Source organism: Magnolia sinica, chromosome 4 (assembly GCF_029962835.1).
Source record: "Magnolia sinica isolate HGM2019 chromosome 4, MsV1, whole genome shotgun sequence".
In the NCBI taxonomy this organism is placed as follows: domain Eukaryota; kingdom Viridiplantae; phylum Streptophyta; class Magnoliopsida; order Magnoliales; family Magnoliaceae; genus Magnolia; species Magnolia sinica.
In genome coordinates this window covers 82,207,139-82,223,072 of record NC_080576.1, presented here as the reverse complement: position 1 = coordinate 82,223,072, position 15,934 = coordinate 82,207,139, and the positions used below count along the sequence as shown (strand labels likewise).

Genomic DNA, 15,934 nt, shown 5'->3' with positions numbered 1-15,934 from the left:
ACTTCCACCACGCAACTCATATACTAAATGTATATAAATCAACAAAATATGTATATAACAAGCCACAAAAGTTGTATAAATACATCAATTTTAAGTTTGATTCATAGCTGATTATTTATAAACTATCTAATGACCCCCTTATTTGGAGTCTTATACAAATATAATATCAAACGTCCAACTAAAAAAAATATTACAACTCATGTACATTATAAACGACTCAAAATTATATACAAAATATTTAAGTAACTGAAATAAATTAAATAGAAATTAATCAATCCAGTGCAGCAAGTTCTTCTTCAATAAGATAAGGCCACGTGTCCCATAAGTCATTCACTAGCTCTGCTACATCTTGATGCTCTTGCGCCAACAACTCAACATCAATTACATTTGTTTATTTTTCATTAATAAGAGGACAAGCTAGCCAGGCCCAATAAAAGTTTTCACCAATGATCGTTCACATTAAAACCAAATATAGTAAAAGGAATATAAATCACGTTTAATAGGCGTTAATCTTATTTAATGCATGAAATGCATGTGCGCACTAGGTAGGGGATATATCTACATGCATAGTTGGAAAATTATTAACCTGCATCCGCCCATTAGGAAAGGCTTCTATTATATAGGTAGGCATGAGTAAAAACTCATATCTGGAAGCATATAGCTACTAGGACAAATAATTCTTCCGAGGATAAACAATGACATGCTATGAATGCATGATGTTTAAGTTACACATTTTAATTGTAAATTTAAATCTTGCAATAATCTATTAGTGTGTTTGCGCGCGCGCGCACACACACAGACAGTCCAATCCAAAATTCTTAAGTATCTATACATGTGAATAAATATTAACACGAATAGATAACATAATTAAAACATTTATGAAAACAAGAATATTAAATCATAAAGCAAATAAATATCATCTACATTCAAATGAAAGCAAAATAAGTTGGGATCCCTCACCTGAGGATTTGGGTAAGGTTGATTGTTTTAGAAATTCAAATTAGAAAAGTGCATGAAATTTTCAAAATACAATATGCAATAAAAACCATTCTTATTTTAATATTAATCTGTATGGTGGGGCATACTTTTGATTGATTGAGATCATGATTGGGGTCCACAAATTTATTAAATTAGATCCTTTTAAATCCAACCCTTGACACAGAATTGATATTAATCCTCACAATCTCATGTGGGACTCATTGGATCAATCAAAGTGATCCCTACCTTTAAATCAATATTTAACAACCCAACAATTACAATTACTTATAGACTATAAATTAAATCGATCTGATTAATCATATCCCTAAATCAGAATGTAAGTTGTTGAATTTCATGTTATGTCAGTTGGATCGACAGAGTCTTACGAGTATTAATTTTACCCATTTTACCCTCCGTCAGCTCGATTGACCGAGTCTTAACTCCATCAAATTGGTAAAATCACTTTTTTGGTTGGATTGACTATTGTGCGGGTCGGATCGATAGGCTCAAAAATTTGCTTCATTTTAATGAATCAAATCAGGATTTTTTGAATTTTTTTAATCTTGATCTCAAGTCGACTTAAGGTACATATGTCAGACCCATATCGATTAATGGACCGCTAAAGGTTGATTAGAAAAGGGGCCAAAGATTCATTCGATCTGGAACTTTTATGGTCCTAAATAATCCTTAATGTCATATTTACTTAATAAGCACCATTAGATTAAGATGGTTCACTTGGTGGTTAGATTGGTCCAATCTTTGAGGCTTTATCATATTTCAACTTCAGCAATCTGTTGGACCGTGTAGATCGAACCTCATATTTTAGCGTAGGCTTGACACGGTTTCCCATACTAAAAGCCAAAGAAGAACATCTACGTCGAGAGTTTGGTTTTATGCGAATAGTGCTCCCTTGTATGTTCACTCCCCAAGTATAGGGTTGTGATGTAGTAATAAACTCAGTGAGACCGAGGTCGAATCCCAAGGGACTGATACCTGTACGTAATCTGAAAATAACTAGAACTAGAACTAGAAAAAGATGAAATCTAAATCAGGTGGATTTGAGGAATAATGATGAAATAGTAAGCTAAAATATGTAGAATTCAAAGGTAGGAAACTAGGGATTCAGAGGATCCACTTGTAGATATCAGGGAAGTCTACACTTGATTCACGAACTCAACTGGACTTCGAGTCCCATCTTCATCCAGTTGGAAGATATATCACAAAAATCGAATCTGAACTGTTGTTGATCTAGTTTTCAAGAGACAAGACAGATGTAAATTAGAATGGATTCCATCACAAAACCATGCCCATGAGACAAAGTAAACAACAGAATTAACCCAATCCACAGCCAATTTGAGTGATGTATGAGTGTTAGGAAGGGTTCCGTCATCCAACTATGTCGAAGGGGCGATGGTGAACAACAAGGTTTCCTAACTGCATAATCACAATAATGAAAAGGAAATACTCAAAGCCATCGCAGATCTATTGTAATTTCAGTCACAACAAACCATTAAAAACTAAAGGTATTCCTTAAAATCAAACCAAGGTCAACATCAGTTTAGTAATGAATCAAAGCCATAGTCTTCCCATCATGCCACAAGCTTAGCCCTAGCTAAGAGGTTTAGCCCAACATAATTAGGCTGGATCTCATAAACATCATAAAACAGTAAAAGAAGAAAATAAATCTGAACTTTCTCTCTTTCTCTCTCTTGTGCATCCACGTCCAGCCTCTGGTCCGTCCCCCATTCACTTTTCTTTCTTCCCTTTATAAGAGCAGGCGTTGGTTGCAGCTTGCGCGCATCACCTTTCCGCACAGCAAAAAATCAGTGGAGTGTTGGAGTGCATTGAGAAGCCGGTCGGTGGTTTTTTACGCAACTCTCCTTACACAACAGAGAACGGATCCTCCCAATGCCCATGTTCCTGTGATTCTATCCAAAAGAATAACGTCGCTTAGGACGTTTTTGACTGAACTAGAAGATGGATGGTCTGGATCAGCCATCTGATCAGCGATGGTGGCCCACCTGGATTGACCACAGCCTCTACTGCAGAACAGAGCTCACGCAGACGCTCCGCTGTGCCGTTAGTGGGGTCCATCACCAGACTTATCAAAGAAGTCCACGCCATCCACTGGTTTCCCCTCGGAATTTTAGTCGGGAAGGTGTATTTTTGGCCTTTTGTTGATGAGGCCCACTGAATCTTTGTTTCTACCGTCCATCCTGCGATTTAACGGTTAAAAACTGACCTAACTTTCCTCTTCTGATTCCCTCTTCTAAGTGTGGATCATTCAGACCATTGAAGTCTACTAGATGGTTCGGATTAGTCGTTTGGGTCACGATGGTGGCCCACAAAAATCATCCGCAATCCCTGCTCGCGGTGGAAAATTCGAATTTCTAAATCCGAATTATTTTGAATGGGTCAGCGCCTGCTGACCGTTCTAACATGTTTTGGTGCTTTGCTGGTGCACGTGCGTGGGGTACACGCACTGCAAGTGGGGTCTACCTTGATGTTTTCTAGGGAATCCATACCGTCCATTCAGTTTCCCATCCAATTTAAGGAGCTGAAACCAAAATTGAAGTATATCCAGATCTCAGGTGGGCCCCAAATTCGAGATTCATGGGCTAATCTATTCGTTGGGACACTTCCACAGGGATCCAATAACTGAAATTCGGCATGTACGGTTAATTTATGGTCCTCAGGCCAAATATAAAGTTTCGAGCTATACGGATGGTGGGAACCCTGTGATCTTGCATTCTGGACGATTTTCAGGCCACTTAAGCTCCAGTTTCTCGATTTTCTCAGATCCCTGGCATGTAAATTCATCGATCTTGGTCCCCTGGAGTCCGTCCCTTGCCTTGGTGCATTCTGAACGTTAAATCCATGCTTTTAGCATCCCGATCCAGTCCAAGCTCGCAATTACACCTTGCAACACAAACATGATTAAAATGAGCTATTAAACGGTACCATGTTCATAAATCTAGGCAATAACTGGGTCTGATATGCAATATTTGACCCTCAACACAACCCCCAACCAGCATTTTACTAGTCTCGAGCAAAATATGCAAAAAGTAAGTTGAGAATTACAAAACAATTTCTATAAACTCGAGTGATTTTTGCAGAATAATCCAGATACGAGAATTCTAAGATTTATGAATGTTAGGTATTACTTTTTCCTAGACTCAAGCACACGGTAAACTTCATAATCAAGTTCAAAGTATTATTCCATTAATTAGAAAAATTCTAATCATTGAGTTCCATGAGTGTATAATGTAATCTCCGCTTTATCATTAAGGTTCACTTCTCTATTTCGTGATATTGTTGGTAACTAATAAGAGAATTCATGTTAACCAAAACCTGCCCCATAGATTAACCTACCAACTTCTGATTTTTCCATCAATGAGCAGGGGAATCAAATTTGCACCTATAGGGAGCAAACCCATGGTGAAGACTGTACACCCAACTTTTTCATATATCATCCATGGGGAATTAAATCTACACCTATAGGGAGCAAACCTATGGTGTAGACCATTCGCCCAATCCTTTCAATTTCTCAGGTTGGTTCCTTTCAAGCTTAGTGATGACCAAGTTAATCCTTTAATATCAAACTGAAACCTTAATGTGCAAACGAGATGTGTTTTGTGAAATCATGACTCAATCAATATTTAAAACCTCTAACCATGGATTAATAGTTCGAACTTAACTGTGAAATCTAACAAATAGCTGAATCCAAGAGTCATAAATTTCCAACATCACTTATCTTGTAATTCTAAATCCAAGATAGCCGTCAAAATCACTTCAAATTCACAAGAAATTGCAGAAAAATTTAAAAATTTTCATAATTTTTGCTCAAGACCATAAAAATATTGATTAGGTAGCCTAACCTCCCACTCCCAACCTAAAATCTACATTGTCCTCAATGTAAAAGAAATAATCATGCAATGCACATGGGACAACGAAAATAAAAGAGTGATGGAAAGATAGTACCTGAACGGAGAGTCAAGAGGCTTTCTCAAAAATATCAACGTAAAAGCGAGTTAGCACAAGAGAAATCAACAAAACAAAATAAAAATAAAATCATAAAAAGAAGATCCTACCTACACCACTTTCGTAGGTACTCTTGATTGCATTTAACGTATGCAACAAGCCTTTAAACCCCTAGGTTGCCCCTAGTGGACGAGTTGTAGTCTCGTGAGGGTTTGCAGCAATGTTACCCACAAACATTGAGCTAATTAACTAGGAAAATGAAATGGAATGAAAAGCTGGGTTGGCTCCCAGGAGCGTTAAGTTTAAGCCTTCAGCCAGACAACAAATTAACCTAGAACAGCATGAAGCAAACTACCCTAGTCCTATGAATACAGGAAACCTACCTATACCTCCATCAGACTAGGAGATCAATCCTGGTAAACAGGATTAGTCAGAGGTATGAACATGTCCTCTAAATCAAATTTCTCAACAAATGGCTTTAAGCGATGTCCATTTACTTTAAACTCTTTGCCATTGTCAGGATTTCTTATGTCAATGGCCTCATGAGGATACACAGTGACCACAATGTAAGGGCCAGTCCAACGAGATCGAAGCTTACCTGGAAAGAGATGTAATCGAGAATTATACAAAAGGACTTTCTGACTAGGTGTGAATGATTTTCGTAGAATACATTGGTCATGAAACGCCTTCATTCTTTCCTTGTAAATTCTTGAGTTCTCGTATGCGTCGTTCCGGATTTCTTCGAGTTCATTCAATTGAAGTTTGCGTAGCGAGCCAGTGTTGTCCAGATTGAAATTCAATTTTTTGATTGCCCAATAGGCTCTATGTTCCAACTCCACAGGCAAGTGACAAGCTTTCCCATAGACAAGTCTAAAGGGAGACATTCTAATAGAGGTTTTAATTGCAGTACGGTAAGCCCATAAGACATCGGTCAATCGAATTGACCAATCCTTACGGTCAGGGTTAACCGTTTTCTCCAAAATGTGTTTAATCTCCCTATTGGAAATCTCAACTTGCCCACTTGTCTGTGGGTGATATGGGGTGCTCACCTTATGAGAGATACCGTATTTCTTCATTAAACTCTCGAATGGCCTATTACAAAAGTGTGAGCCCCCATCACTAATGATAGCTCGAGGCGTTCCGAATCGGGAAAGGATGTTCTCTTTTAAGAATTTAATGACCGTGCGATGGTTATTATTCTGACATGGAATTGCTTCAACCCATTTAGTGACATAGTCTACAGTGAGCAAAATATATAGATTTCCAAAAGATTGGGGGAATGGTCCCATGAAATCAATGCCCCAGCAATCAAATGCTTCTATGATAAGGATGGGATTCAAAGGCATTATATTTCGACAGGACAATGCTCCTAATTTCTGACAATGCTTACAAGCTTTGCAAAACTCATGAGTGTCCCTGAACATAGTGGGCCAGTAAAAGCCACACTGTAAAATCTTGGCTGTGGTCTTTTTGGCAGAAAAGTGACCACCACAGGCCTGTGAATGACAGAAAGAGATGACACTCTGATGCTCAACGTCTGGCACACATCTCCTTAAGATTTGGTCTGGGCAATATTTAAATAAATATGGATCATCCCAGAAAAAGTTACGCACCTCGGTAAAGAATTTCTTCTTATCTTGGCAGTCCACTGTGTTGGTATGGAACCTGTGGCAAGATAATTAGCAATATCAGTGAACCAAGGTGAATGAGAGACTCTAAACAATTTTTCATCAGGGAACATGTCATTGATATGGGTCACCTCAAGGGAATTAGAGGTATTAAGGCGAGAAAGGTGGTCGGCCACTACGTTCTCTACTCCCTTTTATCTTTAATCTCCAAATCAAACTCTTGGAGTAGAAGGATCCATCGTATCAGGCGGGGCTTAGAATCATTCTTAGAAAGAATATACTTAAGTACCGCATGATCTGTGTAGATAATGATCTTGGATCCAATCAAGTAGAACCTAAATTTATCCAAGGCGAACACTACGGCTAAGAGTTCCTTTTACATAGTCGAGTAGTTCACTTGGGCAGGATTTAAAGTCCTACTCGCGTAATGAATGACGCAGGGCCTCTTATCTTTTCTCTAACCTAAAACCGCTCCAAGAGCATAATCAGAAGCGTCGCACATAAGCTCAAAAGGAAGGCTCTAGTCGGGTGGTTGTATGATCGGTGCACTAGTTAACATGCCCTTAAGCTTAGTGAAAGCTTCCTAACATGGCTCAGTCCACTTGTATGGTGCATCCTTTTGAAGTAGATTACATAAAGGACGAGAGATGAGACTAAAGTCCTTTATGAATCTTCTGTAAAACCCATCGTGTCCTAAGAAGGATCGCATGTCCCGTATATTCTTGGGTGGAGGTAGATTAGAAATAAGATCAAATTTTATCTTATCCACCTCAATTCCTTTGGATGAGATAATATGTCCAAGGATAATTCCCTTATGAACCATGAAATGACATTTCTCCCAATTAAGTACCAAGTTCTTCTCTTCACATCTTTTCAGCACACATTTAAGACTTTCTAAGCACTTGCTGAAAGATGAACCAAAAACAGAGAAATCATCCATGAAGACCTCTAGATATTTCCTCACCATGTCAGAAAAGATACTCATCATACATCACTGAAAGGTGGCAGGGGCATTACATAATCCGAATGACATCCTTCTGTAGGCAAAGGTGCCATAGGGACATGTAAATGTGGTTTTTTCCTGGTCCTCAGGGGCAATTTCAATCTGATTGTAGCCCAAATACCCGTCAAGGAAATAGTAATATGAATGACCAGCTAGCCTTTCTAAGATTTGATCAATGAAGGGCAAAGGAAAGTGGTTCTTCCTCGTGACGGTATTCAACTTCCTGTAGTCAATGCACATTCTCCAACCAGTAGTAACTCTAGTTGGCACAAGTTCATTATTGGCATTGGCTATGATGGTGATCCCGGACTTCTTAGGAACCACCTAAATTGGACTCACCCATTGACTATCGGATATAGGGTATATGATACCCACATCTAATAGTTGAAGAACCTCGGCCTTAACTACTTCCCTCATGTTTGGATTTAGTCTACGTTGTGATTGCCGAGCGGTCTTCGCATTATCCTCAAGATAAATGTGGTGAGTACAAATCGAGGGGTCGATTCCCTTGAGGTCCACTATCGTCCATCCAAGGGCTCCCTTATGCTCAATGAGAGTAGATATGAGTATACTCTCCTGTTCTTTCTCCAGGTGGGCAGAGATCACCACCGAGTATGTCTTATCTTGACCTAAATAGACATATTTTAAATCAGAGGGTAAATGTTTTAGGTCAAGCTTCGGTGGCTTGAGGTTAGACGGTAGAGGCACTACATCAGTTTAGGGCAACTATTCAAATTGTGGCCTCCACCGATTAACTTCAAGTACCGATGCAGTATCAAGCAAGGCACAAGTTTCCCTAATCATGTCATCATCAAAATCATGGGAGTGGGACAAGCACGTCTTTAGAGGGTCAGATGATAAGGTTAGAGGTGTCGTATCTTCCACTAAAGAGTCAATCATGTTAATGTCATGAAAATCGTCATCATCCTCTAAGTTTCTGCTGTTATTGAAAAAGATGTTTGACTCCAATGTCATATTCCTAAAAGACATAGTCATGACACCATTCCTGCAATTAATAATTGCATTTGAAGTGGTAAGGAATGGGCGACCAAGAATGACGGGAATCTGAGTGCTCATGTTATTGATGGGTTCGGTGTCCAGGATGATAAAATCTACAGGGTAGTAAAATCTATCAACTTGGACCAACACATCCTTAATTATCTCTCTGGGTACACGAATAGAGTGATCAGTAAGTTGTAGTGTGGTTAGGGTGGGTTTTAATTCCCCCAAACCTAACTGTTTGTATACCGAGTAGGGAATTAGATTAACGCTCGCTCCTAAGTCAAGAAGTGCATGATCAATTCAATGGTCCCCGATTACATATGATATGGTTGGGCTACCAGGATCTTTGAATTTCTGTGGCACGTCTTGCTTTAGGATGACACTCACTTTCTCGGTCAAGAAGATCTTCTTTTGAATACTCTGCCGTCGTTTGGTCGTGCATAAGTCTTTCAGGAATTTGGCATATGAAAGTATCTGTTTTACGACATCAAGTAGAGGAATGTTGACTTTCACTTGTTTCAACACCTCTAGGATATCCTGAGAGTTAGAGAGAGGTTTTGGAGCGACCAACCATTGGGGAAATGGAGCAATTGGCTTTTCTATAAGTTCCGGTTCTAATTTTTGTGGGGCATCATTAGATCCATCATTGTTGTCCTCTTCCAGTTCTTGAGGCTTTTCGGGCCTAACCGAAAGAGTTTTATCAATGATCTTCCCACTCCTAAAAGTGGTGATGGATTTATCGTGCCCCATTTGATTTGAAGAGCTGGGATCACTTATCTCGTATTGCGGTTTAGGATTGGGGAGCGGTTGTGCAGGAAGCATCTCCTTTTCTATAACCGTCATACGTGAATCCATCTTTTGCATAAAGTCTCGCATTGCCTGGGTCAACTCTTGCATGTAATTTGGAACCGGTTCTTCTTGAGGTTTCCCCTGATTTGGATTTTGATTAAAGAAACCTTGAGGGGTAGCAGTTTGTCCATTTCTCCAACTAAAGTTTAGATGATTTTTCTAACCAGGATTGTACGTATTAGAGGTTGGTCCATTGAAAGGTCTTTGATAATTATTTATGACATTGGATTGTTCATTCAACACTTCTAGAAAGGCGGGTATCGTAGGACAATTTTCAGTTGTATGAATGTTGCAATCACATATGCCACAAACACTTTCATTAACCTTATCCTTCTTTCCTTCCATGGCCTCAACTTTTCTTATGAGCGTAGTCACTTTATACTTGAGATCATCCTCTTCTTTCAAGAGATACAATCCACCTTTCTCCTTAGATTGAGTCGGCCTAGACGTGGTGTTCGAGTTTGGGTAATAGTCCCATGATTGTGTTTTTTCAGCAAGACTATCGAGGTAATCCCATACCTCGTCAACATTTTTATTAATGAATTCTCCATTACACATTATCTCGACCATTTGACACATGAAAGATGTCAGTCCATCGTAGAAAAAATTTATAATACACCATGTTTCAAAGCTGTGTTGTGAGCATGAACTGACCAAATCCATGAACCTTTTCCAACATTTGCAAAATGTTTCATCCTCCTTTTGGGTGAAGTTCATGATTGCTTTTGTAAGCGTAATCATTTTATGATATGGAGAAAATTTCTTTATAAATTCCCTCTGCATATCATTCCATGTGCCAATGGATCTAGGACGCTGTGAATGTAACCACGTCTTAGCCTTCTCCTTCAAGGAAAAAGGAAAGAGTTTCAGCCTGACTGTGTCCTCAGACACATTTTGAAAATATAAAGTGGCTATGATCTCATCAACCTCTTTCAAATGTAGATATGATTCTTCAGATTCAAGCTCATGGAACTTAGGAAGGAGTTGGATAAACTCTGGTTTGATGTCCATATGTCTTGTATTTTCGAAAAAAATCATGCATGAGGGCGTACTCACCCCCACTAATTGTAAATAATCTCACAAAGTACGAGGTGGGGGTGCTTGATGCACCTCATTCTCATCTTAAATGTCCTCCACCCTGGGTTAAGGTAGAAGAGGTTGGTTCTCAGCCATCACTTCAATTAACTTAGGAGATTTCGAGTGGTGTTTAGTCTTGCGATGGATATTTAACCCCTCAACCAATCCTCCTTCAGTCAAGAGACGTCGAGTGTTGTCACGGGCCCACTTGGGCATGAAACACTCACTGCCCTCAATCAAATTCGAAACCTAATCCTAAGAAAGGAAAAGAAAATCTAGAAAGAAAGAGAGGGTTGGAAAGAAGTTACCAAATTGGAGTCCCTAAGTTAAAAACCTGCAAAAGAAAACAAAACAAGTCAGTTTCTAAAGAGAAGGTCTAAAATTAGAAAATCCTTAAAAAGAAAGATAGAAGTAAACTAGTTTCTAAAAGAAAAAATTCCTAAAAGAAAGTAAAAATTTAAAATAAACTAGGAAAGTCCTAAACTAGTAAGTAAGTTCTAAAAGAGATATGAAAAATAGAAAGTAGAGAAAGAGCTTACCGAATTAGTAATTTCTATCTTAAAAGCCTACAAAATAGGAAAGTTAGTTTCTAAAAAAATTTATAAGTAGAAAATTTCTAAAAATACATTAGGAAACAAAGTTAGATTCTAAATGAGTTAGAATTAGAAACTTGCTAAAATAAACCTTAATTTAGAAATAGCAAGGAAGAAATTAAGAAAGAAATTACCAATTTAGAAACCTATCTCAGAATCCTATAAAACAGGAAAGTTGGGTTAGTTCTAGAAATCAAATAGAAATAAAAATCTAAAACTAAGGTTAGTAAAATCCTAATCTCAAACTCATTCTAAAACTAATTAATTTCAAAGAATCATAACCGTCAATCCCAGGCAACGGCGCTAAAAACTTGTTCACTCCCCAAGTATAGGGTTGTGATGTAGTAATAAACTCGGTGAGACCGAAGTCGAATCCCAAGGGACTGATACCATCGATCTTGGTCCCCTGGAGTCCGTCCCTTGCCTTGGTGCATTCTGAACATTAAATCCATGCTTTTAGCATCCCGATCCAGTCCAAGCTCGCAATTACACCTTGCAACACAAACATGATTAAAATGGGCTATTAAACGGTACCATGTTCATAAACCAAGGCAATAACTGGGTCTGATATGCAATATTTGACCCTCAACATTGTACACCAAACAGATGCACCCATGCCATTACATTTGTACATATGATGGCCCTACAGCTAATCCGTTCCACATATCATGAAGATTAATAAGCAAGTATCAATCCTTTAACCTATTCTACAATTAAGAGAATTCTTACCACTTAGCTGGTGTAACATTTTGAATTTTTGCGGCTCGAGTACATACTTGTTCCTAAGAATTCCAAGTGCTAATAATGTATAGATTGGATACTTTAAAAATCACACACACTATATATATATATATATATATATATATATTCATTTAGATCACATCCAGTACATTCATGAAGGTAACCATTTACGAGAATAAAATCGATTGTATTTACTATTTTATTTGGGTAAAAGAATTTAACAAATTATCAAATGCCCTCTTAGTGCGAACTTGTTATATTATTGAGTTTGCAGTGGAAATAAAATACTAAATTATAAAACTATCTTCTTATTCATTAAGTATAATCTTCCATTGGGAGATGGTCCTCTAGGTTTTCAATCTGTACATCACCTGAATCATTTGTACGGTTGGAGAGGGTCAACGCCCTACTCATAGTGATAGTTATCCTTTAAGATTAACAGTAATTCAAGAGATTTATAAAGGTAATGTAGGGGTTCTGATACGTCTCGTACCACTACTACGAGGGGTATCAGTATGTACAACTAATATATATGAATGCATGCTTAGCAAAGTACGTGCGGCTCATCATATGTAGTGATCATTATCACAATGTGGAAAGTAGTTCAAAATATCTGACTCACCCCGCATTCTCTCACTACGGAGATTCGTTGGCGTGTCCAACATTAACGTGGATTTATGCGAACATCTTAAGGCAGCACAAGAACGCGATTGAGAGATTTACGTTACACGATTTGTTCATGGAGCGACTATTTGCAAAATCTAATCCTGAGAAGTGATGTAACATGCATGATGATTTACTTACATTGATTGTGTACCACGCCAACCAACTCATGAAATTATGTGTCGACTAAGAGGGATGTTACCTATAACGTATTACGTCTACAATAGATATTTGAATCACTAGTTATGATACCTTGAAAACATCACTTGCATCGATAGAGAAATAGATTGAATAATGAAAGTTTTAGAATTCCAAGATACATGCCCAAGCCTTAAAGGGAGGTAACACAAGACTAATATAATAAAGGAGAAGAGTAACATTAAGATAACTCAACAAAATAGAAGAGTAACAATGGCTGACTCAGCAAAAGAGGAGAGCAGCAACGACTAGATCAACAAAAGAGGAGAGTAGTAATGGGTAACTCAACAAAAAGAAGAATAGTAAGGGCTAACTCAACAAAATTGGTAAACGCATGGGCAAGGCTTGTATCCATCGCCCCACATAAATTAATAATGATCATGCATAAATAAAATCATGTCTTAACCATAATTTTTAGAGGATAAATAATTGTTGGTGGTAGATTAAACAATTGCAGAGAGAGAGAGAGAGAGAGAGAGAGAGAGTTATACTAAAGCATAACATGAAAAAGGCAGATAAAACATATCAAATTCGATTACTGTAAGCTTAAAGGAATCCATCACTTTAGCCTTAGATCTTAACCCTAGTTAGATATCCATGTAGGACAGCTTCTACATAAAAAATTTCCACATGAATCATGACATCACTTGAGTAAGAGGGAGATATCATACATACGGAGAAGGAAGATGGTGTCTAGGCTTCTCCTTCTCTTTCTCTTTCTTTCTATTTCTGTTTTTGTTTCTCTCTCTCTCTCTCTCTCTCTCCCCTTCTCCATGGATGTTTGGGAGGTGGGCGTATGACTGGAGAGGGGGACGTACACTCCTTTTATAAAGGAGTGGGCGTGTGAGAGGGGTGTGTTTCCTATCCCACTTGGATTGAGTTTCTCCAAATTTTTTTTTCTAACGATCTTTCTTTAAATCTTATTCATCCATTATGTTAGAGTTGTCGAATAGAGCCGGGTATGATTTTCTTGGTGATCTGAAATTTAGATTGTCCTATCTTGAAAATTCTCCTTACCGGTGCTAAGAACTTGATCTTAATTAATGGTTTACACTTAATGATCAGGGCCTAATTTTGAAAAAAATGTGTAGTCAGGATAGGCAAATGGTTGAACAAAATATGGTGGTTGATCGATGATAAACAAAGTCTAAATTTAAAATTTCACCCTTTGTACCAAAAGGAAGGAAACTGTCTTCAACCTTCAACGGTGTAGGATCATAGATTGGGTGGTTTAGAATCAAGGTGGATAGTTAGGTGTCTCTATCTAGCAGTGCATAGTTAACCGGGCAATTGGTTATGATGGACAAGTGAAAATATTTGGATATATGATGATCCCATCTTAAAATCAACGGTCAGATGACTTGATCTATGAATGAAGATTATTCTCAACGGTCAAATTCATGTTGGAGAATTGATATAAAGTTAGGATAGCTAGATTGGTATCGTACATATATATATAATAAGTTAAAGTTCATAGTAGCATTCGAGAACTTTCAATACTCGGGTATTGAAAAGTTTGGGTGTTACAATCTACCCCCTTAAATAAAATTTCGTCCCTGAAATTTAATTTCTTTTATCATTTTTATTAATTCATTATGTTTAAGTTTTTAATGTATTATTTGCAAGGTAGATATATATGTCTAAATGCGCGTATAATTGGGTGCATGAAATCGGGATGCTACAATCTATCCCCCTTAAATAAAAATCACAACCTCAAGATTTATGTGTATATTTATTTTATCTATTTATGTATTAAATTTTATATCAATTTAACTATTATTTTCCTCGACATCCAGAGTAATTTTTCATTTTATTTTTGGTTCTTAGTGTTTTGTTCTTAGTGTTTCGAAGCAACACAGAAAAATGGTTGTAGTATGGCTAATCCTGATACACTGAAATCTTGCCTAGCTAGAGCGATGAGTTCTTTGGTATCATACATTCCGGATGAGTCTCAAACTTCTGCATAATTAGGGCATTGAGTTCATTGGTAAATGTCCGGTATTTGGTATTCAGATCAAGCCACTTATAACTTGCTTGAATATGATTCCGTAAGTCCATGGCCTTGATCGTCCTAGATCATTGGGGAATATCATTTTCTTTTACTATTGAATTACACTAGGTTTCATAAATGATAGGCCCAAACTATCCATTCCTTGTTGAACCTAAGCTTTAGTGTTGAACAATTGTAAATTTAAAAAATCATTTTATATTGACAGCTTGTCAATCTCAAAATTTTAATTTCTAAGCCATACGTCCAATTTATTCGAAATTTAGAGCCTAAGTCCTTGACTTATTCTTGAGACACCAAAAAATTTCACGAGGCAAGATTCCACGGTTTGGGGGGCTTTCACCCTTGTGAGGTGTATAAAAGCTTGCTGTCCAGCAACAATTTCTATTGTCGGCTTTTTATGGAATTTTGTGTAGACCCAATCGAGATGAAATTTTAGAGTAAGGTTAATGGAGACCTAAGTGATCTATTGAAAATTTTTCAAAATTTTCTGATGTGTCTTCTTTCTACAGCTAATGGGGATTTCACAACATGTCATAATTTCGTTAAAATAGTTAAAAATTCTAAAATAATTAGAAAATCTCTATTCACATAAGGGAAACTTGTTCTTCTTGATTGTGATTCTATTTAAGGATGACTTTTATTTAGAACAAGTTTAAGAATTTTGGGGTTTTATTATAGGGGTACGTAGATTCATAGTTTCTAAATTCCACGTGTAGCATGTTTGATGGGAAACCTGAATATGGGTTTCTAATTCCTCAACTTCCTAACTCCTTTGGAAAATAATCCTAAGTATAGGTATTTAATTCATAATTCTATCTTAGTCGCGTAAAACTTATGATGGTCTATGCACACAGGCCTAGTTAATCTCATTCTCATACTTTGATACCAACTGTAACATCCCGAATTTTTGCGGCCCAAGTACATACTCATGGCCGAGAATTTCGAGTGTAAATAATGTATACATTAGATGCTTTAAAAATTGCACTAGATATTTTTTTCATTTATATCACATCTAGTTACATTCATGAAGGTAACCATTCACGATAATAAAATCAACTGTATTTACTATTTCATTCGGGTAAAAGAATTTAACAAATTATCAAATGCCCTCTCAATGGAAGCTTGTTACATTATCGAGTTTCCAGCAGAAATATAAAACTAAATCATAAAACTATATTTTTATTTATTTAGTATAATCTTCCATAGAGAG

At 37.3% G+C, this 15,934-nt stretch overlaps 1 non-coding gene across 1 annotated transcript; it reads left to right on the top strand.

Moving 5' to 3' along the window:
• The first annotated feature begins 10,069 nt into the window (after window positions 1–10,069).
• LOC131244933 (small nucleolar RNA R71) lies at window positions 10,070–10,176 on the top strand. Its single transcript, XR_009170701.1, has one exon. It is a non-coding gene; the product is annotated as a small nucleolar RNA R71 (small nucleolar RNA).
• Window positions 10,177–15,934: the final 5,758 nt, after the last annotated feature.